Source organism: Apteryx mantelli, chromosome 1 (genome assembly GCF_036417845.1).
Source record: "Apteryx mantelli isolate bAptMan1 chromosome 1, bAptMan1.hap1, whole genome shotgun sequence".
Lineage (NCBI taxonomy): Eukaryota > Metazoa > Chordata > Aves > Apterygiformes > Apterygidae > Apteryx > Apteryx mantelli.
Window position 1 is genome coordinate 172072065 of NC_089978.1, and position 23676 is coordinate 172095740.

The window sequence follows — 23676 nt, forward strand, 5'->3', positions numbered from 1 at the left end:
GAGTCCAGTATATATAGGTAAGCAGTCTTTAGAATGCATTTATTAGTGGTGTATTTTTTCTTAATAATAGATGAACGTTTAAAACATCTCTCCTAAATTTTAGGAAGATAAATGAAAAAATGCAGTTGTAAAGAACAAAAATATGCTTTCTTCTCAGAGTTCCTCCCAAAGTTAGTGGGTCAGACATTACTGCATTATCAAAAATACTGCTCGTTCCCAACAAAGGCTGAGTAAACAGTTCCTGGACTATGTCCTGAGAGCCAACAAATGTGGGCAATTTCAAGTTGAGACTGGGGGCGTTTGATTCTGAAATCCAATTCCTTATTGAGATGTGCGTTAACAGCTTCACTTAGTTTAATGAGGCTCTGGTTTTACTGTTCTTATGATGACAACTGGTAAAATATTGATGGGAGTGGTGTTTAGTGTAAGTATGGTGTAAATTAATATCTTGTACATTGTTACAGTTTGTAAAGCTGAACCACGTAAGAGTTGGTCTGCCCATTGTTTTACTGAAGTTTGCTATTTCTGAGTTTTGGAACAAATCCAAAATTCAGACTTCTCCACAGAAAAAATGTTCTCTTCTGCACAGATTAAGCCTCTCTCAGGAAGAAGAGGAAAGTCTTATTATCTTTTTAGAATTTGTCTGATCTCTGTGTTGCTAGCATTGATGGACTAAGTATGTCTCTTCAGCGCATAGCTTGTGACTGTCATTGTATTGTAATTGTCCCTTCAGCTGTTTGAAGATTGCTTCTTTTTCTTCTTTTTTTTTTTAACTTCTGCTATACTATTTCCTTTACTGTCTTATTAAACAGTACAACAAGTTCCTACACTCCATCATGCTTGTGCAAGCTTTATAAGTTTAGCTCACTGACTTTATAAGTTTAGCTACAAGTGTCCATAAAATCTTAGTTGACTAATATTATGACCCTATAGCTCTGTGGTTATCGTAAGGCTTCCTAAAATATTGTTTTCAGTTTTAGTCGAAGACTTCTTTATTTGTGTGTGTATGTGTGAATTTTCAGGGATGGCACTGGGTCCACCTCATTCTCAGCAGATCAAGTGGGAGTGTAGAGAACTTGAAGTTTCAACATTTAGGCATCTTGTTATTGGCAGGAAAATTTGCCTTTGAAAGCTTTCTTTTCCATTTTGCCTGGAGCATGATTTTAGTATTGCTTTTACTGGGATAAATCAGTAATATTTCTGAAGAAATTGATCCTTCTGAATGGGTGTTTAATATGGGCAAAGAGTGAGGTAAAAAAACTTCTATTTTTTTTAAAAGCCAATATATCTTGGATCTTAAGATTCATTTATGCAAATTATATACTAAAGTACAACTCTGGGACAAGAGCTTAGAAAGCACCTTATTTCTTATCTCTTATTTTCTTAGCCAGTTTTAACATTTGTCACAGGCTATAGAAGACATAACTGTAAAAGAAAGAGGCTTCTATTGATTTTTATATTGTTTCCTGATTCTGAATGATACTATTTTTAAGAGTTTAGGTAAAACATCTTTTATGTATGTAAGAAAGAAAATTCTGACAACAGCAGTGCATCACCGGAAACACAAAATTACTCACCAACCACATTTTTTTCCCCTGATGGCAATAAAGGACCTGATCTCTGATTCATTGTTTATTGCACTGCTTTCCTGCTGGTATAATGAAGACTTAATATAAGGAGAGACTAACAATCCCATGGATTAAATATATCTATTAAGATTTTGTTAATATTAGCAGGAAACTTGTAAGAAAGACCTACCTTTAGGGCAGGGCTTTACTACAGATCTTGTCATTTTGAGTTTTAAAAGAAATGAAGATATTCTGATCTTAATTAAGTTTAGAATAGGGTTTAGAATTTGACTGGGGTTGAATCAAGTTTAGATGGTTAGAAGGCATGAGCTTCACAACTTATATCTCATTTATGGAAATGCTAAAACACTGGTTGATCCTGCAAAATTGCCATTCTTCAAAGTGATGACAAGTCCTTTGAAATCATCTATTAGAATAAAGATACTTGTCTTAGAATGTAGTTTGAATCAGATTTGCAATTGGAACCTTGGAGTTTGCAGTTAGATACTAATAGTTTTTTCCCTGATAATAGGACCAAATTGTTGAATAACAGCCTAAGCTTAAATCTTTTCTAAAGCTGCATCATAAGTGGCTCCCAATGTAGTCCAATAAAGTAAATTAAAACTGAACACATGAATTAAAATGCAGTAATATAAATACTGAGTGTATGCTTCTTAGCCTTTACCTTCTCCTTCCTTTTCTGATTTTCTTTGATTACCCTAATAACATTTCTTTTGATCTTTTGTCTTTGAGAAGTGTTCTTCCCTTTGTATTGGTTTTATGTCATACCTAGGCTACTGCCATATGGACTTTACAAAGATCTGCTGAAGTTGCTTGGACTTCATGTAAGTGAAAGTGTGCTGCACTGATCCAGTTATAGAATCAGGGTTATGCTTCATAACAGTACTGTGAGTTTGATATGTAATTGTTGTCCCAATATTAGAGATCATAAGGCCAATTCATTCCAGAGCACTGCAAAATGGCATACTAACTGTATGATGTGAACTCCAGTCATACAGTTTCTTGATTCAACAACAGTGGAGCTGTCCCACTTAACTTGGAAGTGCTGTCTGTCATCCACTTTGTCCTCAGCTGGACTCAATGTACAGGCCTCTTATGTAATAAAGACAAAGCTACAAAGAATGAACATGTGGTTCAAATACTTCACTCTGCATATTTATATTTCATAAGTGCACTGTGCACTGCAGCATGCTGATGCTGCATGTCCTAAACAGTCTTTAAATATAACATGTGTACATCATGCCAAGGTATTAGTTTATTTTAAGGTAATTAGGAGTAGTTATTGTATACCAACTTCCCTGTTATTCATGCTGAGAAACTGCTTCAGTAGTCTCGTTTCTAAAGGTACTATAAAATTCATGATTGTGTTAGGGACTTTTACAGATAAAATCATAATATTGCTCTTTTACAGATACCTGAAGAGATCTTACATGTCTATAGCTATTAAGCATTTGCCACTGTACAAGCTGTAACTTGATGTACAGTATATTACCTCATTATATTTGAGGGAATAAATTGTTATAATATTAACAGCAATTTGAAATGTAAAATGATATAAAGAAAATGTGCTTTCAGGTTTTTTCTTTTTGAGTCGATGCTTTGTGAGATAAATATTTAGGAAAAAAGTAACCAGAAATATATGGCTCAGCAGTTGAAGCTGAGCATAAGCCAGCCATAAAAGCAGCATTTTTGATGTGCATGAAGACAACTCACTGTGAGAAACTAGCAGTGGAATATGTATAATGGTCAGCAGTCTTTCCCTGCTGTGCTACCAGTGTGCTGCAAACTCAATTTATAGTGAGGACTTAATAAAAAAGTGGCATGTCTTTAAGTTCTCTTTTACATGAACTAGGAAATAAACTTCTAAACTCATTTCACTTGAAGATACAAGCTGGATATGAATTTACTATTTGGATATGTTATTTCATTGTAGGAATGCTGTGGAGCAGCTGTTAAACGTGAATATAATGTAAACTCAGACAGGATGTGCCGCCTTGTTTTGGTTTGCCTGGTGAACCACTGGATGATTCCATTCTGTAGGCCACTTACTAGTGCAAACTTCCACTTTACTTTTCTTTTTCTGCACTCACAAGCTAGTTTCTTAACACACTGAATTGCCGTATATTTACTTGATGTAATTAATTTGTAAATTACTCTGATGTAGAAACACATACAGAGCTCTACTGAGTGTCACCTATGAAAGACTCATCAATCCTATGTTGATAAGTACAACTCTTACCTAGTGAGGGTTGTCAGAGTTAAAGGGTGTCCACTCCCCTTTAGGAGATCTTTAAGGACATATGTCTCTAGTGGATGGTGTAAGGATGTTGGTGAGCTTTGGAGGGAAAACTGAAGGCTGAATCCTAGATGGAAAAAGGAAGAAGCAATCATATGGTTTTCTTTCCTTGCTGGCTCATTTTGATGGGGTATACAGCTTAATAAACTTACTCTTGCCTGAGTCCTCCCTGCTAAAATTTTAGCCAGGCTAATTTTTGTATGTGTGTGCAATCCAGAGGTTGTAAGTAGGAGCTACTTTTTGCATTGGTCTCTAATTATATGTATTGATGACAGTAGCTGTACTGAAGAGCATCAGTCCTGATTGGAATGTTTTAACTCTCCCACAGTGAATTGTAAAAGTGTTTGGCATACTTCTGGGACAGTATTTTGTTGTGACTTTCTAGTACCCTTAACTTGATGATCATGCTGTACATGGCTGTACAACAGCTTTATTAGTACTGACTGAAATGTTTATGTGATAGTATTGTGCTAATACATACTTTAGTATTGGCTATATGTGGCTTTTAAGGGAATAAAGTCTTCCAAGTATGAAATTAAATGGATGTAGCTAGAAATGTTGTATGTATGTAAATTCTAAGTATAATTTATCTCTAACTGCACCTAAAAATAATATTCACTATTTGGTCACACCCTTCCCTTCCACACCTCCTACTACAAAATAAATTAGTTCTCTCCCTGTATTTTTTGTTGTCAACATTGAAGCATACCTGTAACAAACCCAGAGGATTAGGCCCATAGTGGTTTTTTTTTCCATTTTTTTTTCTGTTTTATGCTATGCAAACTGTTTCTGCATCTGTGTTTTAGAAGGGTTTTTACTCAGTAAATTAAAAGTGGGTAACTTATAAAAGTTCAAGTAAGATCAAGTTTTCCATTCTCACATATCTCTTCTAGAATATGTCTTGCTTCATGGATATAGATGAGGAAACATAGAATAATGGAAATCAAGTCTGAAAATACATGTAAAAGTATTCTCTGTAATTAAAAAGAAAATTCCCATATGGGCAGACTATTCTAGACCTTGTCACTTCAGGGCTTCTTATAACCTCCTTTGAAGCATTTTTTTTACAAGTGCTTGTGGAAACAACAGAACAGAAGAATCACTGGCTTATCTGGTATGTTTATTTCTATGGCTTTAATGGTAATCTTGCTTAGAAGTGAGCTGCAAAATGACTTTAGCAGATCATGTAGACTCACATTAAATATGATACTGATTTTACTTATGAGTAAATTTTTCAAACAGTAACCCAGGCCAGATTGGCCTGTGTAAATCTTAAACAATTATTTTTCAATGGCAAAGTAAAAATATCCTTTTTACTTCATTTTTAAATGGTATACAAAAAACTTAATTTTTAAACTTTCTTTATAAGGTGTCTTTCCCTGTTCCCCACTCAACTCTTCCAGCAGTGGAACATCTCAAATTCCCTGCTGCTATGCAAAAGAGGGCTCAGATAGTTGTAAGTTAGCTAGCTGTTGCTCCTTGGCTCTTTTGCAGAAAAAAAAATAAAGATTCTTGTTTGAGGATAGTATGTAGACAGTGAGTTCTGGGGTGTTCTGAAAGTAGGGTGAAGCAGAAGTGTAGAAGTGTAGAAAGAATTCCTGAAAGCTAAAATTAACAAGAGTTAGCTTCAAGAAAATAAACGGAAAGGAAAGAAAGGTATGATGGAGCAGAAACATAGGTAAGAAGGTCAAAAAAAGAGTAAGACAACCAAGATGCTCTTATGGTGCAGCATTTCATTTGCTCCTCTGGTTTAAGATTTGTGGTCTTTGCATCAGTGAAAGCATATTTTCTGCTGCTGCTAGCTACCATTTTGCCACATATGGTATTTGTGATATTTTCCCTTAACAAGGAGCCCACATTTTGTCCCTAGTGATGACTAAACAGAAGAACGCCTTGGAAAATGTGCTTAACTTTAAATTTTTTATTCACTCTGGGTTTTTTTTTACACAGAAGTCATCAGTAGAGTTGCAACAACAAAATATAAAACTATTCAGAGGGGAAGCAAGTTCATTCTGCAAAGTGTACATAAACAGGCTTAAAATCACATTGTATATAAACAGGTTTAAAATCACATTGTCTTCAAGAGGAACATAAAACATCCAATTACTTAGATAACATTTTTATCACCTAGTTGATTAAACTATATCAATTCCCATTATCCATTGCTGAAGAAGGAATCTTTACTTATTTGTAAGCTAATTTATATGTCTAATGTTATCTATACTCTGGCACAACATTTCTAATAGATGCATAAAATAAGGCAGGTGTTTTTCTGTGTTGTTTTATCAGAAATGTTAACTGTCCTGATTTGTTTACAGTATTCCACTCAGTAAGCCAGTGGCAAGGTCTGCAGACACAGGCATTCCTTTGTTCAGGAATTTTCACACTAAGAGCCTCACTTCTGAAGTGCAGCGCTATGGCTTACAATAACCTACCACAGATCAAACCGTGCAATTTAAGTGCAACTGCTAGAGTATCACGCTTCATATTGTTTTCATAATTAGTTTGTGAGGTGCAAACCTATTCTGGGATGGGGGAGGTTTGGTTTCAACGCATCTCTTAGTCATCAGATAGACAGTGTTTTAGATATAGATTCGAAATGCCAAAATATAGTATAGAATCTTAGAGTCCTGTCTTGAGTTTAGAATGGACCAGATGATCTTTTAAGTTCTACTTTTTCCAAGTGCTTCTTGTGCTAGAAAGAAAGAATTTTTCTGATTCTTTGCCCATGGGAACAGGATAGTCCAACCACTAGCTGTGTCCCCTTATACAAAAGGAGACATAGTCAGTCAGCTGTCTCTGCTGAAAAGTTGTGATGACAGTGTGGCATGTAAAAATAAATGGTGTCTATGGTTGTTTGTCCATAAGTGATTTAAGACTTTAAGGATTAAAAGTAATGTGAGTCCTGTCTATCATTTTACACAATTCTCTGTGTCTCTGTAATGAGAAACTCCTCCAAATCAGTTTTCTTAGGCTGGAACCTGGTTTTGGAATGTACTTCTGCTGATATGCTGTAGGACAAGCCTCAGAGTGTGCTAGCGTTCTCAATTGTCTTTGACATTCATGATTTATAGCACATTTATTTTTTCTTCATAAATATCAGATCTTCATAAGGCCAGCAAGGATGTCCTATTGCTAGGCAAAGACAAAAGAACAGCAACAAGAAAAAAAGAAAACCAAACCCCAGAAGGCAATAAATGGAACTGATGTATTTTTTAATTCTTTTTACTCTTACAGTAACTTGAATAGCATTCAGAGTTTCAGAAAAAGACATGTTATTTGTTCATTTTGGTAATAGATGCCATATGCTATTTCTCTTTTTTTTCTTCAAACATATCCTTTCATAAAGGAAGTAGAATACTAACAGAACATAACTCTAAAAAGAGTCGCCTTAAATACACTCCCGCAGCTTCCATTGTGTTATTATAAACTGATGCAGACAAACTGATTGACAGCCATGGTAACTGTACCCCATACATTTGTTACCCTATTACATTTTGCTAAATGTAATACAAACGCAGAGCCTTAGAGATGGTCTTCAAAAGGTATCTGAAGGAAAGATGAAACAGGAGAACGAGAGCTTTCCTTAGCATTGGGCTATGCTGTCATAGTTCCTGAAAGAGTCAAATTCATGCACTGGTATTCGACCAGTGCTGTCACATACTATTAAAACCCATATGCAATGATATGTCTCTTGATATGTCTTTTTGTGGTAGTGACATGGTCATCTTGCAAAAAGGACTTGACTGATGCCTAAGACACGTATTATTTTCCCCCTTTTCTCCTGGAAAGGTATTGAGGCAGAAACAGTATGGTAGCAGAGCTTTTCCCTGCTGTTGGAGGGCAAAGGCAGTAAAGCGCAGACTGACAAATGCATTTAGGAGCCTGATTTCCATTGAAATCAATAGGAATTGGGTGCTGAAGGGCGCTTGCAAGTGCGGGTCTGACTTCTGGCCAGGCTACACGTCATTGAGAGGATCAACCAGCATGTTTAGGTTCCACTTCCATTCTCGTGTCAGTCCTACCCACTGTTTGAACGATGCTGGTCAACCTGCAGACCACCATCAGAGATGAGTTTGCAGACAGCTTGTTCTTTGTGATAATCCGATTGAGCTTTCCATTGACGGTAGCCCACAGCAAAGACTCCTTAGTTTCTGTGTGTAGTCTTTCCTTATTTTGATTCCTGCATCAGCCACAGCTGTCTCAGTGTGTTATGTAGGTTTTCTCACTTCTTAACTTAGAAGGATAGTCCTTTCTGCAACCAATTGCACATATTATGCATTTCTATTTAAGAAAGGGATGGATTCCACAATTTGGAGAGCTTTGTGTTGCTTGTTTGTTTTACTTTATTTTTGTGTGCAATGCCTATTTAAATCTGAATGTTCCCCCTCCCCTCCCTGAAAATAAAGCTTCTAATCCTGGATTTGTCTGTGAGCACTTGTGGCTATTCATGAGATGGTTGGATTTTATATTGTTGCCCTAGTTGTCCTTAGCCAACAATAGCAAATGTATGTGGCCGCTTTTATCCACTGTTTTTTCCAGACACATTACAGCACAGTGATTTTGATTGTACATGGAAGTACAATTATTAGTCTTGTACTAGAGATGGAGTCTTGGGTGATGTTGGTCTAATCATTTCAGCTTAGTTAGCAGGGTGAAAAAACACATCAGCCCTATTAGCGATATGGCTGGGGGGCTGTGATGTAAGACTTCCTACCAGTTTTATTGCAGAGCTGAGCACAGAATCACAGAATCACTGAGGTTGGAAGGGACCTCTGGAGATCATCTAGTCCAACCCCCCTGCTCAAGCAGGGTCACCTAGAGCATGTTGCACAGGATGACATCCAGGCAGGTTTTGAATATCTCCAGAGAAGGAGACTCCACAACCTCTCCGGGCAACCTCTTCTAGTGCTCTGTCACCCTCACAGGGAAAAAGTTTTTCCTCATGTTCAGATGGAACTGCCTGTGTTTCAGTTTGTGCCCATTGCCTCTTGTCCTGTCTCTGGGCACCACTGAAAAGAGTCTGGCTCCATCCTCTTGACACCCTCCCTTCAGATATTTGTACACGTTAATAAGAGCTCCTCTCAGCCTCAAAACTCAACCAGAAGAAGGAAGTATACAGAAAGTGGAAAGGGGGACAGGCCACTTGGGAGGAATATAGGAACGTTGTCAGAGTATGCAGGGATGTGACGAGGAAGGCTAAGGCCCGTTTGGAATTAAATCTAGCGAGAGATGTCAAGGACAACAAGAAGGGCTTCTTCAAATACATCAGTAGCAAGAGGAAGACTAGGGAAAATGTGGGCCCTTTGCTGAATGAACTTTTTCACCTGTGAGGGTGACAGAGCACTGGAAGAGGTTGCCCGGAGAGGTTGTGGAGTCTCCTTCTCTGGAGATATTCAAAACCCACCTGGATGTGATCCTGTGCAACGTGCTCTAGGTGACCCTGCTTGAGCAGGGGGGTTGGGTTAGATGATCTCCAGAGGTCCCTTCCAACCTCAGCGATTCTGTGATTCTGTGATTCTTTGGGCCTGACCTGCTGGAAAGCGACTCTGTGGAGAAGGACCTGGGAGTCCTGGTGGGCACCAAGTTAACCATGAGCCAGCAATGTGTTCTTGTGGCAAAGAAGGTCAATGGCATCCTGGGTTGCATTAGGCAGAGCATTGCCAGCAGGTCGAGGGAGGTGATCCTCCCCCTCTACTCAGCCCTGGTGAGGCCACATCTGGAATACTGTGTCCAGTTCTGGTCTCATCAGTACAAGAGAGACATAGAGCTACTAGACTGAGTCCAGTGAAGGGCTACTAAGATGATTAACGGACTGGAGCATCTCTCATATGAGGAAAGGCTGCGAGAGCTGGGCCTGTTCAGCCTGGAGAAGAGAAGTCTGAGGGGGGATCTTATCAATGTGCATAAATATTTAAAGAGAGGGTGTAAAGAGGGTGGGGCCAGACTCTTTTCAGTGGTGCCCAGTGACAGGATGAGAAGCAATGGATGCAAACTGAAACACAGGAAGTTCCATCTGAACATGAGGAAGAACTTCTTCACTGTGAGGGTGACAGAGCACTGGAAGAGGTTGCCCAGAGAGGTTGTGGAGTCTCCTTCTTTGGAGATATTCAAAAGCCGTCTGTACATGGTCCTGGGCAACCTGTTGTCCTTGAGCTTGAGCAGGGGGGTTGGGTTAGATGATCTCAAAGGTCCCTTCCAACCTCAACCATTCTGTGATTCTGTGATTCTGGATGCACATAGTTTAAATGTTCTGAAATCAAATCTAAAACATACTAAAGCAGTGTTTATATCTACTCACACTCCATTGTGCAAACATGGTCATGAATATCTTCAGAATTATAGTCTGTCTTGAAGAATTTCTTGCAAGAGAAAAATCTGCAGTTCTGCAGATAGAAGTTGTAGGACAAGCTCCCAGCCTTCACCTTCTATTCTGAGGTGGAAGCTGAGGACAGAGTTTGCTTATTGGCAGAAAAAAAAAGAAAAGAAAGCCTTGAGAACAGCCCAGACTTTATTTAAAACAAATCTGGATTATAACAGCTGTGGACATATGAGGGATGATACAGAAGCAGCAGCTCTTCCAACAGTGCCATTCTGCATGGGATTTGTGCTCAGGGTTAGGTGATAGGAGAGCTGCCATGCTCTTTTAGTGTCTGTCCTCTCTGTCCACAATATGGCCTCTTGATTATTACTTATAAAAGCATCAGAGCTGAAACTGAGTAGAGTATGAAAATCCCAGAAATTCTAAGACATTTTAAAATGTTTTGTTAGCATTAGTAGCATCAGTTCCTTCTTGGATGCTTGGATCATGAACGTATATTTTTGAAAACAATTTCTGAGTGGGTGTGTATGTAATATGCTATAGTTCACCTTAAATATATACCTACACTGCAAAATAAAATGTTGTGTCTTGCTATCATGGAATATGTCACTTTCAGAAAAAGATCAAGACTATTGTGTGTGTCAAAAGGGAAAGTTTATCTTGGTAGACTAGTGGTTTTTTATGGCTTAACTCCTTCCCTTCAAATTTAAGTGTGATTTTAGTTCATGTGAGCATTAGGTCAGGCAATCAAAATGTGGTACAGTGGATGTCTAGCTTCTTTTGTCGAAAGTTCTTCATTTAGAAATACTAGTTATCAAAGTGTTTTGAAATTTTGGCACAGTAGATTTAATTCCTGGGTTGCTCCTGTGCTTTGTGTTCTCATTTATCCCTTTGCAATATCCTTCCAACTGTGATTCATAACTTCTAATAAAATCTAGTCTACTCCCCCAAATTTGTTGTCTCAAATAGTCAAGAAGGCAAATCACCAATTACAGTGTCTATGTGAGTTCAGAACTTTGATGACAGCTACTTGTGACTATATCTACATTGCAGTTAAAGGTGTGACTGCAGCCTGTATAGAAATTGCTTTGCAAATATTGATCTTAGCTAGCCTAGGTCATAGCAGTGAAATTACAACAGCACTGAATTTGGCTTCAGCTGTATGAACCTGGGCAGTATCCTGGTACTATCTGGGTAGTTGGAGCCTCTGCAGTGTTACTTGGCTTAAAGCTAATGAGTTTTGGCATAACTCAGCCTCAGTCCTACCTTGAATTGCAACCTACATGTAGCCTGAAACTCATCCTGAAGAAAGAGAAGATACTAATACTAATGAAAAGGATTTGTTTTGTTGGAAGAAAAAAACAGCCAAGATGAAAGAGATTATGTTGCGTCTTATGACTACTTGCTTGCATCTTTTGACTGTTTGCTTGACAGGTGAGCACTAAGGTTGAAGCATCAGTAGCCAGACCAGGTATTTTTGGTCTCAGCTTGACCAAGAAGCTGTGTTTATATGCAGTTTATGTATACCATCTAACTGTTGTCTTTGCCTTTTTAACCTCCAGACTAAACCAGTTTCAACATGCTTTGTGTCAGCTACAGTCACCCAGCAATCAAGAGTAATGCGAGATTTGCAACTCACTTGTCATTATTGCTGTTAATGCCACATATGTGAATCAGGTTGCAGGTGATCATGAGATTTGGAATAAATCCTCATGCACCTGACTTCTTCTGTTTGTTTCCAAACATATTGACTCACTGGAGGTTTGCATTTTTAAACTTTTCCTTAGGAGCCAAGGACTCCATTAAAAATCCTTTCTTAAAAGGCTGAAGCTTTTATGGCTCCAAGAATACCACCATGGTTTGAATATCATCAACTGAGAAGCCTCTTCCTCCCTGAGTACTCCAGCCTCTAGATAGCTATGTAAAAGGGGGGTGATGCCACCTTCTGCTTGGATGTGCTTCTAAGTGAAAGTGTGTTTTATTATACTCAGTGTTTTAGTCTAATCTCCTTGGTGTGGCACGTGTACTACAAGCATTTCTATTGGGCTGATCAGTAGACAAAGCACAGGCCTGATAGCTTGTGAATCTTAAGTAGCTGTAGGCATGAGATAGGCCCTTAAAATACTCAGCTAGGCCAAGATCTTAGTATGCAAAATTGTAGAACTTTTGGCAACCAGCTCTCTTTAATGGTGAAAATTTCAGCACTGATGACTTTTCAGGTGCCAGAGCTTTGAAAGCAGATTTAGATTTATAAATACAAATATTACTCAGACCAGAGCCAGTTCATGTGAGGTAAGAAGTTACTGTGCCTCAATATGTTCATACACTCTGTGCTCTTAATGTGTATCTAATGCAAGGAATTTGAGTGACTGTGTTCCATAGTGAAGGAGGGCTGAGCAGCAGAGTGTTACTTTGCACTTTTTGTAGACTATGAGTATGCACAGTGAATTAGTGTAGAACAGCTGAGGTGTGATCCTTTACTACCTTCCAGCAACGTATTTGTACCTCTGAGCCTTCAGACATCTAAATATCTTTGTGGATATGGGTGTAATGATGTAGAACCAACTTCTCTGAAAGTCTCTTCCTCTACTAGCTGATCAGGAAAGACATTTAAGCCTTCATTTGTATGAGAGAGGAGCAGCTGGCAGGGCATTTTTCCACACTGCTTTGGAACCTGCACTTCCCCCAATACCAAAATAGTTCTAGGACATGCTGCAAAGGCCCACTTGTTTTCCTTAGCAGTAAGGGGTTGGGAGGATTCTGGTGGAAGACTGTAAATATATCTTTTCAGCTGTTGGGCTATGTTTATTATTGAGTAAAAGGGAGCTACTGCTTTAGTATATCTTTATAACTGACACTCTAAAAATATAGTCTGAAGCAAAGGGTAAGCATCCCTTTTTTTAGAGTGACTTTATTCATATAGAGTACCAATGAAAAATCATACATGAAAAAGGATGCAAATCCATTTTGCTGAGAAGTAGCAGAATATATAGCTCTGTGTGTGTGTGTGTGTGTATATGTATATGTGTGTGTGTGTGTGTGTACATATATATATATATATATATATATAAATAAAAAAAGATACTGAGGAAAGATGTGCCTAACAGGTGATAAGTTCTCAGTGAACTGAAATTTACCCTGTAATTTTAGCTACAGTAAGTCTACCTCATATTAGATTGACATTTGCTTCCTTCCCGTAGATGATCACTCTAAGTAGCAAAATGTTTGATGCACTGAGTGGAATTGCAGTTCCAAGAGACAAAAAATGCGCCTCATATTTTCAGCTTATTTTAGTTCTAGAGACCTTATTTCTTTCAAACAAAAAGTATCACCTCACAGCACACTTCATATTGAATATTCCTTCCCATAAATGGAAGTTGGGAAGAGTGAAAGGGGTTTGAAAACAGGCCTTCATTTATTACTGTCTCTAATGGCATGATTTCAAGACAGAAACAAAGTCTTATCAAAAACAGTGTAATTACAAATAGGAGTAAAGAGCAGAAAACTGCCAGTGGGTTTCTCAGTATAAAAGAGTAAGTTCTCCCCCTTTGTTTTAGAACAACTCTCTTACTTCACTCTCCTTCAAAATTTGGGGAGGGTGGGCAGAAAAATGTACTGTTATGACAGGGCTGTCCTAACTATGTAGAAGATGATGATCTTGTGTCTCATGAATAAATATATCTCAAGCTTCAAGATGTCATGGGATCATAGTTCATTTACATCATAAGTTATAAGTGATCTCTGCATTAGCTTTTCCCCTTCTTCCATCACCTTCTACCTTCCAAAGTTCTTCTGAATAGACTATATCTCTTTAGAGTTATATTTATTTTGCTAATGGCTATTTTTGTCTTATCAGATGGCTCGCTCTACTGCTGAAGTTCTATTTCTAGTTCTAAGTTAGAAGCTTACTTGGAGTGGAAACTTCAAAGCAGTTAAGTCCCATTTTCCTAAGTAACTTGCAGGCCTAAGTCACTTTTGCTACTTTTGAAAATTTTAACCCAGATGTTTGTTATTTCTTAGTATTTTGGAGAACTAGGTACAAGCAGAGAATAATTTTGAAAAATTCCCTCATATCCATGTTTTAAAATGAAGGTTTACTATTCATTTAAAAAAACCACAAACCCTCCTACTCTCTGCTGAGTCATTTGGGATGGGCAGGACTATCTGAAGTCAGATCTTTTCATTTCTAAGATCTTTCTGCTTCTTAGAACAGCTTACAGAGGCTGCTGAAGGTAGCCTGAGAAAGGCAGTTTGCGGCATCAGGGATGGGGCATGGGTGGTATGGAAATGGAGCTATAGTAAAAAGATCTAACTTGATTTTTGCCTGGACGCTAGATCTTAATGAAGCGGCTACAGCCAGCATGACCTGGCTCTATGGTTGTGAAGAAGATTCTTTTAACCTTGTGATAAGGATGCTGAAGAGTGCATCACATCTGTCACCCATCTTGCTATCCACAGTACCACAGTAGTAAGCACTGTAAGCCCAGTGCAAGTAAGCATTTGGCTCTTCATTTTATTAATTTCTCCCATTTAGTCTGGAGGAGTAATCAACTGATCTGTTATCTACACAGTTAGGAAAATGTCTCTGATAGAGAGAACAGAGAGGAAAGCATTAATATCATTTACTTGTGGAATATTGTATACCATTCTGCTCTTTCACGTTCAGGACGGATGAACTCAAACTGGAACAGGTGCAGAGAAAGGCTATGAGAATGATCAGGGGAGTGGGTGGCCTGTTATAAGAGGTCATAAAAGTTTTGTTTTTGTACACTAAATAAGCCCACATCTCCAAATATATGGGAGGGGAATAGATACTTAGGCTGAAGAACAATGTGCAGATAGGAACATGTGCATATGAACCAGTCATGAATAAATTCAGGCAAAAATAAATTACAACAAGGTTTTTGACCACCAAACCTTCAAGTAGGAGATGTGGGAATGGGAGTCTTAACTTTATAAGACTGATTAGTTTAAGAAAGCAATGCTATGACATTGAGAAGAAAACTTAGCTAGTGAGGTTTCCTTACAGCAGTTCCTGTGTAGCTTTTACAATTAGAAACAGTATCTAAAATGTTAGCAATATTGCACTTTTACAATTTGCATTAACTGTGCTTGAACATTGTTATATATTTATTTTAAATATCTGGAGCAGGATTTCTGTGCCCATCATCCTCATGCATGGGGCAAGCTGAATACAAATGCACTTTGCATGTATTTCAGACAAGGTTTTGGAAAATAGATAAAAGCATCAATTTTTAGTTAGGACAGTGTATTTTATTATAGTTGTGTATTGCTTCCACAAAATTATCTACTATATTTTACATGATAGCTTTTACACCAACAGCTGTTACCTTTTAAATTGTTCCTATAAAACTACATAGAATAGAATTCATTAATAAAATTATGTAGTACAGTTATGACAATTTTAGTATATACTAAAAGTAGGCCACTGTTCTTGGTATTGGGCTGTTTCCAGCAGTTGAATGTGATGAAAAATAAAAGATCAATGCCCTTTTCCCAGCTATCTTTTGTATGCTGTCAATGCTGCCATTTGCACCATAGCAGAATGCTATATCTGTCCAGTGGATAAAGCTGACTTTCGGAAACAGGATTCCTGGATGTTTAGATGACAGGAAGAGAAATCACATGATAAGAGGGAATGATTGTGGCAAGGTCAAAGGAAGTAGAACAATAATGCAGAGTAATATTTGATTCTGCAGACAGTTCAAAAACAGCCCTAGGGTATCAGTGTCCTGCAATCCTGTGTTAACTGTGATCTGGTGATGACACTAAAGTGAGATTTCCAAATTTAAGTGTGCAGCTGTTACAAAACTGATTAACCATATATCTATGCACATACAAAGAAACAATAATGATGGCATTCTAAGATAATATCAAATAAAGCAATACCTTAATTAAACAAGAGTGTAATTATTCTACAATAAGCATATTACATTCTTTTATGTCAGAAACAATGTGGATCAAAGTTAGTACATGGTCCAAATTTTTTAAGTCTTGCCAACACCTTTTAATTAAAAAGAAAAATGAAGTCTGGCTCTTAAAAAGAGAAGAAAGCATTTCCCATGGTGCTTTAAGAGCCTGAGTAATAGTTTAAGTGAAATATAGATCTGGCTGGTTCTGGAAAAAACACAAAACATGCGTCAAACACATAAATAGTGGTGCAAAAATACTTAAAGTTTTAAGGAGTCTTATAACTACTTTTTGTTGCTTTCAAAATGCACTTCCTCCATTAGAGATAAGCATAGTCTCCTCAAGGAGCCTCGACAGAGTAGTCATAGAGAACTCATTTACATTGAAGGACAAGTATTCCATTTTGTGATTCTAATTTGCACCTTTTCTTCCAAACCTTTACCAAATTCAAATATTCTGATCCTACACAAATTTCAAAGTTTTAGCTTGGTAAGAATATGCGACAAGATAGTACTGTTTAGCAACTCTGATTATGCTAGATAGTTTTGTCAGTCAGACTTAAATTTAACCTAGTGCTGCCAGTTTCAAATACCATACTGCAAGGCGCGAACAGGTGCTAACAACACTGTTCTTCTTCCCAAAGTAAAATTAAAGAAGCACAGCTGTATACAGTATGCCATTTTAAAACAGAGGCTCTGTGTGTCATTTAAACAAAATTGCAAACTTAATCCTGTATATTTTAAGAAGAATAGCTTCTCAACAGACTTATTGAGTGGCTTTTTAACACATACAGTGTTAGTGAAGTTTACATAGATGATCTTTTTAAAGCTAGAAAATAATTTTCATAGTTCTCAGATACACAAACTATTATTCAGTAAGAATAGGTCCCTCCAGCTGAGGTGCCTAATGTTGGAAGAAATGCCAGTCTAAGACATTCTTTCTAGGAAGAGAGGGAAAAAAAGCTTACAAATCAAATTCAGACTGTTCAAATGCTTAAATTATGTTGTCCTAAGCATGATGTCTTGAGGCCTTATCAGACTTTTAGTCTTACTGATGATAGCAATGCAGATATTTATTATAACATGCCTAATCCTTGAAGAACCTAAGACAAGAAGGGAAGGCGGTAGGCCCTGACAAGGCTTACAATCTGCACTTAAAGAATGGCACGTGAAACTTGCATTAAGCATGAGTTGGCCCTTAGCATGTCTCAACCAGCAGACAGAAGTATAAATCAGGACGAGAGTGATAGTGCGCCACCATTATCCCAGAAATACCTCTAATTAAGAAAAAAAGGAGATAAGGTAAGCTTGTCTTTGATTATCAAAGCTCATATAACAAGAGCTCTCTACTGAAGACAAATGCTTTTAAGACTTACAGTTTGTGCATGCACTATTCAGCAATGAAATATCTGCCAAGATTTGCCCAATCCATCACTATACTCCCACCCCACCCTCCAACACCCCACCAAAAAACGTGCTGAAGGGATACCACACTAGTCCTCTCAGTCTCATCTTAACCTGCACTTGCTTGAGCTGTGCTCTAAATAGTATTTCAGAGGAGGCGGGGCTTTAAAGTAATATTACCCCCCCCCAGCAGTCTTCCAAAATATCCTTCTCCCATCCATCCTACATTTCCTTTTTAGTTGGAGTTTAACAAGACCATAAGGGGAAAACTACTTCCTTCAGCCAAAAGCAGAGATATAGGTTACCTTCACTTTGATGTACTAGTCATTGCTAACAAAAACATTTTAGTGACGAAATGTTTATTTTTTGTGAATGTTGTGTACCACAGAAAGACCATATTTTTGACTAATCTAATTCCACTCAACTGAGTCATTATATTAACTCTTTTGCTTGAACTACCTGCTTTAAGTGGAGCTCAATGAACAAAAATAACTGAATTCATGCGTTACCCAGTTAGCATATAGCTAACCGTGGCTGGACAGTGATCTCAATAGACTTGTTATCACTTATCCTGAAATGTGAAAGGGCGACCAATAAATATTGGTTAGAGTGGTGATTTTCAGAACTGACATGTTGGTGGGGTATGGATAAAGTCATGAACAGCAGGTATTGTAAAAAGATTTGATTATAGCAAAACTACTTGAAAAATTGTATTTTAGACTGTAGAGATTTAAAAGGGCTGTAGAGCAGATTCTTTCTGGCGTAGGTGGCTATCAGAAATACCTCCTCTGACTTAAACACATCAGTGTTAATGTGGGAAGAATAAGGTGGGAAGAATATCCATCTCTATTGATCTAAAAGACATGAAACTTGAACAGTTACATTTTCCAATGAGAACTATACCAAAGCCCAAAGTTTTGAAGACTGAGAGGCCTTGCTTAAATTGCACTTATTTTAATGGTATTTTTGTGTGTGTCATATGATTGCATTGTAATTGCTTTTTCAAGAAAAATTATTTCAGTGAAGGTATGAATGCAAACATTACTGAGTATGCGTGCATCTGTAACACTTCTCTTAAAAAGATGAAGGTCTTAACTCATGCCATGATGAGCTGATCCTGTAACCACTGAAGTCAAAAGCAAAACTCTCACTAATTTGTAAAATGAGGCTGTTAAAGAAGATTTCTGAAAGGCTTTAAAAGATAAACATGAATCAATTTATATTTTAAACATAATATTTCCCTAACTGTATTTGTTAGTTACCTAGGGTCTTTGCAAGTGTTTGCCTAATAGTCTGTATAAATATTTAAAAGAAGGATATTGAATAATGGGAGTAGAAAGCTTTCTGCAGAATGCTAGCTTTTTACAACTTAAAATTTGGAGTGAAACTCTCCATAATAGTTTGTTTTCTTGTGTCGATACTTAGAAAACTAAGACCTGCAGAAGGCAAATGGTATTTGGTAAATTTCCTTATTAAGTATGGATTATCCCTTCAAAAATTAGCCTGCACTTTCCAGGAATTACTTCATCTTTCAAGGCTGCAGAGCATATTGATACCTTTGGAAATTGAGTATGTGCAAATGATCTGTTCCTAGGCAGCTTGGTGATGGACATCTGATGTCTCCTCACCAGTTATTGAATGGCTTCAAGGCTATTGCGAGGTTCACCCTAGCTTTTGACAAGCTTGCTGCTCTAGGTAGTTCAACTTATTTTTAGTCTTAAGACTTTCATAGCCAGTGCACTATCAAAATGTGTTCTTTCGTTCTTCCTAAGATGAGCAGAATTGCTCTTCCACATTATGAAAATGGATTCCTGAAACATCTTGCTGCCAGAGGTGATAGACTCTAGTTTCTGTAAGTCAGCAGTTGTTATCGTGTGTTTTTTTTCACCTAATGGTCTATTATCAGCTTGGTTTAGTTGCTGACAGGATCCAAATCAGAAAAGATTTGGGAAGCAACTTTAAGGTCCTGAACAGAGAACATCCAAGCAGAATTCATTGCAGTGGGGCTCATTAGTCTGTAACTCAGTAGGATAGAAACACTTTGCTATTGAATATATCTGTCCAGTATTAGTTTTTCAGGATGCCAATAGTTCTCATAATTCTGTGTTAATACTAACTGTAAATACTGCATAGTGTTTACTGCAGACAATAAAGGATTATTTTTGCTCATGTGTCTTGCAAGATCAACATTTCTATGACATTGTTACAATGGACGAGCTTTTATTTCTGTGGACATCATGGAAATTTTTGCATATTTGACTGTGTCCTATTTATAGGCATAAGAAAAGGGATCTGTAATCAGTTAGTTTCTTATTTCTCTTTGCCTACTAAATCATTTGTTACCTTATGGTTGTCATTGGCTCTTCTGTTATTTCAAGAGAGCCTACATTCTAGTCTATATATATCATCACAGTATTTGAGTGCCTTCCTGTAGTCCATTGGATAATCTGCCTGCACATTTGTTCTACACTTGATCTCTCTCATTCTCTCCTGAGGGGGTAAAGGTTATATACTAGATTGTTTTAGTTGACAGAAGGTTTGCTTTGTTTGTTTTCTTATAGATGTGTTGCTATGCATATGTTAAAGAAGGCATGACCAAAATCGCCACAGATTCATTTATGTACTGTAGTTTCAGTAGGGAGGATTCTAAGGCAGATTTAGCTTCCTTGTGATAACCTGTTGGATTGACAGCAATTACATCTTCTGTCCCATACCCTTTCATTAATAATGTCCCTCCTAATAAAGCAAAAATGAGAATACTTTCTAATGTTTAGCTTTTTCTATTGAAGTTAGAAGAAGCTGAAGACACAAAACATTTCTGATAAATTAAGTGTTGAGCATTCCTCAACAAGAAAGTAGTAGAAACAGAGTAGAGTTCAGTTGCATGCACTTAAAAATAAGTGTTCACATGCTCTTCTGTAGTGATCATTTAAATTGAACAGATTTGGGTCCCTTTGTGTTGATGAAGAGCACATGGGTAGGTCTGGTTGGGAATTCTCTTACAAAATTTTCTCTGTTCAAAAATGCTGGGGCTTCAAAACTATAACACTTCATGGGAATGTACAAATTTCAGTAACTCTTTCATAAGAGGTTTCCAATGATCATTCTAGAGTCCCTAGTGTAAACCAAACAGCTTGGTGCCAAGACGATCTTGAGGAGCAGGGGACACAGTGGATGAAAGGGACTGACTCAAGATACTGGTGTGGATTAGTCTGCTATCATCTTCGATATAGAACTCCAATGTTCTAGGCAAGAGTATCACATAGCAAGTTAATGGTCATGGGATGTGTTGTGATCGAAGTATTACATTCTGAGCCAGACGTTTTTTGGAAAGGAGGGAAAAGAAGGGAGAGAATGAGAAGATGAGAGACAGAAAGGCAGAAGGGCTTAGGGCATTTTCACGGTCTGTGGGAAAATGGCAGAACAGATGCCTCATCTGAATCTTCTGTGTGGTTCAGCACCAGACTGTGCTAAGGTTAACCTTTTTTTCTTTCTTTGGATAGACTTTCAAACCTCCAAAAAATGTTAAATGAGAATCAGTATATTCCCACAAAATTCTTAATTCATTGGATCAGTAAACTGCAACAAAAGCATCTTTTTAGAGAACTCATAAATACCCTGAATCACTGCTTAGTTTTCCAGCAAAGTACCTTTGCTGCTGGGACTGCAAAAGGCAAAATCCCCGTTTGACATAAACAATGACATTATTTTGTGGTGGCACAGTATATCTGTCCTTTTGATCTGTACTGATGCACAGCCTGTAAAGCTACTTACTTCAGGGTGGTGTCTGCTGGCTGTAGGTGCTGGAGTAGTAAGCCCATAATGGATATAGCAGCATATGAAACCTTGCAGACTTGCAGACTCATCAAGTAACTCCACATTTATGGAGTTTAACAGTATCTCATTAGGCACTCCCAGAAATTTACAGCCTCGTATTTACGTGGTTGAACATGGATGATGGTGTAAATTAACAGGTTGACTAGTGTGACTGGTGACTAACAGTGTGCATGAAGAAAACAGTGTCACCTCATTGGCTACGAAATGTTAATAGATCCATTTAACCCTGGAATCTGATGGAGAATCTGAAAAACAGTGGGAATCCAAGGACTTTTCTGCATGGAGAGATTTAGCAGGCAGACATTCTGTCAGCATAGTGCAGCTAGCGAGTTCTTTTGGCAGGGTGCATTCATATTTGGCTGCTGTTGTTGGCAATAAATTGCTTCATGGCTTCAGGTTGTACCGGCAAAATACGTGTGGCATTGTAAGAAGGTCTTGGTAACTGTGTCTGTAGTGTTCTGCAGTAGTGTTGAAGCCAAACGCACTAACTATTCTTTCTGCACTTGTTAGAGCATTATTTGAGTTGGATCTGGGGACACGTGAAAACAGCTGATGCTCCAGCAGGAAAAATATTGGGTAGTGCTGGAGTTTTAGAGCTCATTCAAGAGTATCCTTACTGCTGTGTGTGTAGGCTGTGTGCCTGGTTAACCATCGCCATCTATTTTAGCTGCCTCTGTGACTATTTCAGTTGCCTTAAAGCCACGGAAACTGCTTCCTCAAGCCTGTACTTAGTGTTCTACACACTTTTCTTGTTCCCATCATAGAATAATTTACATTGGAAGGGACTTCTGGGAGGTCATCTAGTCCAATGACTTCCTGAAAGCAGGTTCAGCTAGATCAAGTTTCTCAGGGCCATGTCCAGTTGAGTCTTAAACACCTTGAAGGGCAGAGATTCCACAACCTTCCTGGGAAACCAGTTCCAGTATTTGATCACCCTCACCGTAAATTTTTTCCCCCCTTTATATCTAATTGGAATTTCCCATGTTCCAGCTTGTGTCTGTTACTTCTTGTCTATCATTGTGCACTTCTGAGAAGAGTCTGGCCCCATCTTCTCCATATCCTCGGATCACGTAGTTGTAGACAGCAATAAAGTCTCCCCTAGCCTTTTATTCTTCAGGCTGAACGGACCCAGTTCTTCCAGCCTCTCCTCCTAGATCATATGCTCCAGCTCCTAAACATGTTGTTAGCCCTCTGCCTGGCTCACTCCAATATGTCAATGTCTTTCTTGTAATGGGAAGCTCCAAACTGAACACAATACTCACTGCCATCAAAAGAAGAATATCAAAGCTGTTCTGATAAATTGAGTGGTATTGTCCACTGTAGGATGGGCAAGAGTTTATCTTCTATAAGCAGAGTCAAGGTGCCCAGAATAAGTGAATGCCAGAGAATAACCTTGTCTAATGAGAAGGCTGGTTTTCCACTGGTGAAATGGTGTTGATGGTGATTCCGCATGTTGTATGCTACATAATTTCTGCAAGTTACGTGTTCCCTGTGGGCTTGTTCAGATGGAGAAGTGAGATGTTTGTACTAACTGTTGAAGCCTGAGATATAGCAGTCCTCCTGCCAGATGTAGAAATTGACTGAGGGAAAATAAAAGAGAGCATTGTGAGGGTATGCATTAACCAGACGATAATTTGTTATCACACGTATAGAAATTGTTTTAGCAATTAATTTGGGGGAATTTCCATCTAATACAAAATAATGCGAAGCTGGATTTTCAGAAAATAGACCCTTGCCAAGCTTGACTTACAATACGGACGGTGCAAAGTGCTGGCCTTGGTCTCTGTAGCAGATTCTCAGAAGATTCATAGCAGATCTCCTTTTCATCCATTGGGGTTCAATGCTCCTGTGGAGTGAGGAAGGTGCTGTAGGTCTTCAACTGAAGGGAATTGTTTTTCATGTTGTGTTGTGGATTCTGGGTTGATAGTAATTAGATTCTGTGATCAAGAATGCAGCTTAGTATCTATTTTTGCTTTAAAAGTTGCAGCATGTACTGGTGCAGTTTCCAATCTTTCAGCTTCTGTTATAAGACCCTATAATGGGAGGGAGTTTGTGGTATCACTTTAGAAAGGATGACTTCTCTGATCCATTTCTTTCCCCTTTACCATGTAGAATATTCAACAGATATACAAAGTGTACTCTCCAGACCCATGTCAGTCCACAGAGTAGGATCCAATAGCTTATAGGTCCTAGGACAGCTTTGGGTCTCTCTGACTCCTCTATCCATCATGGGGGGAGCCAGGTTGCCCAGTATGAAAACTGTGACAACTATAACAAAAGGTCTCTGAGAAGAGCAAA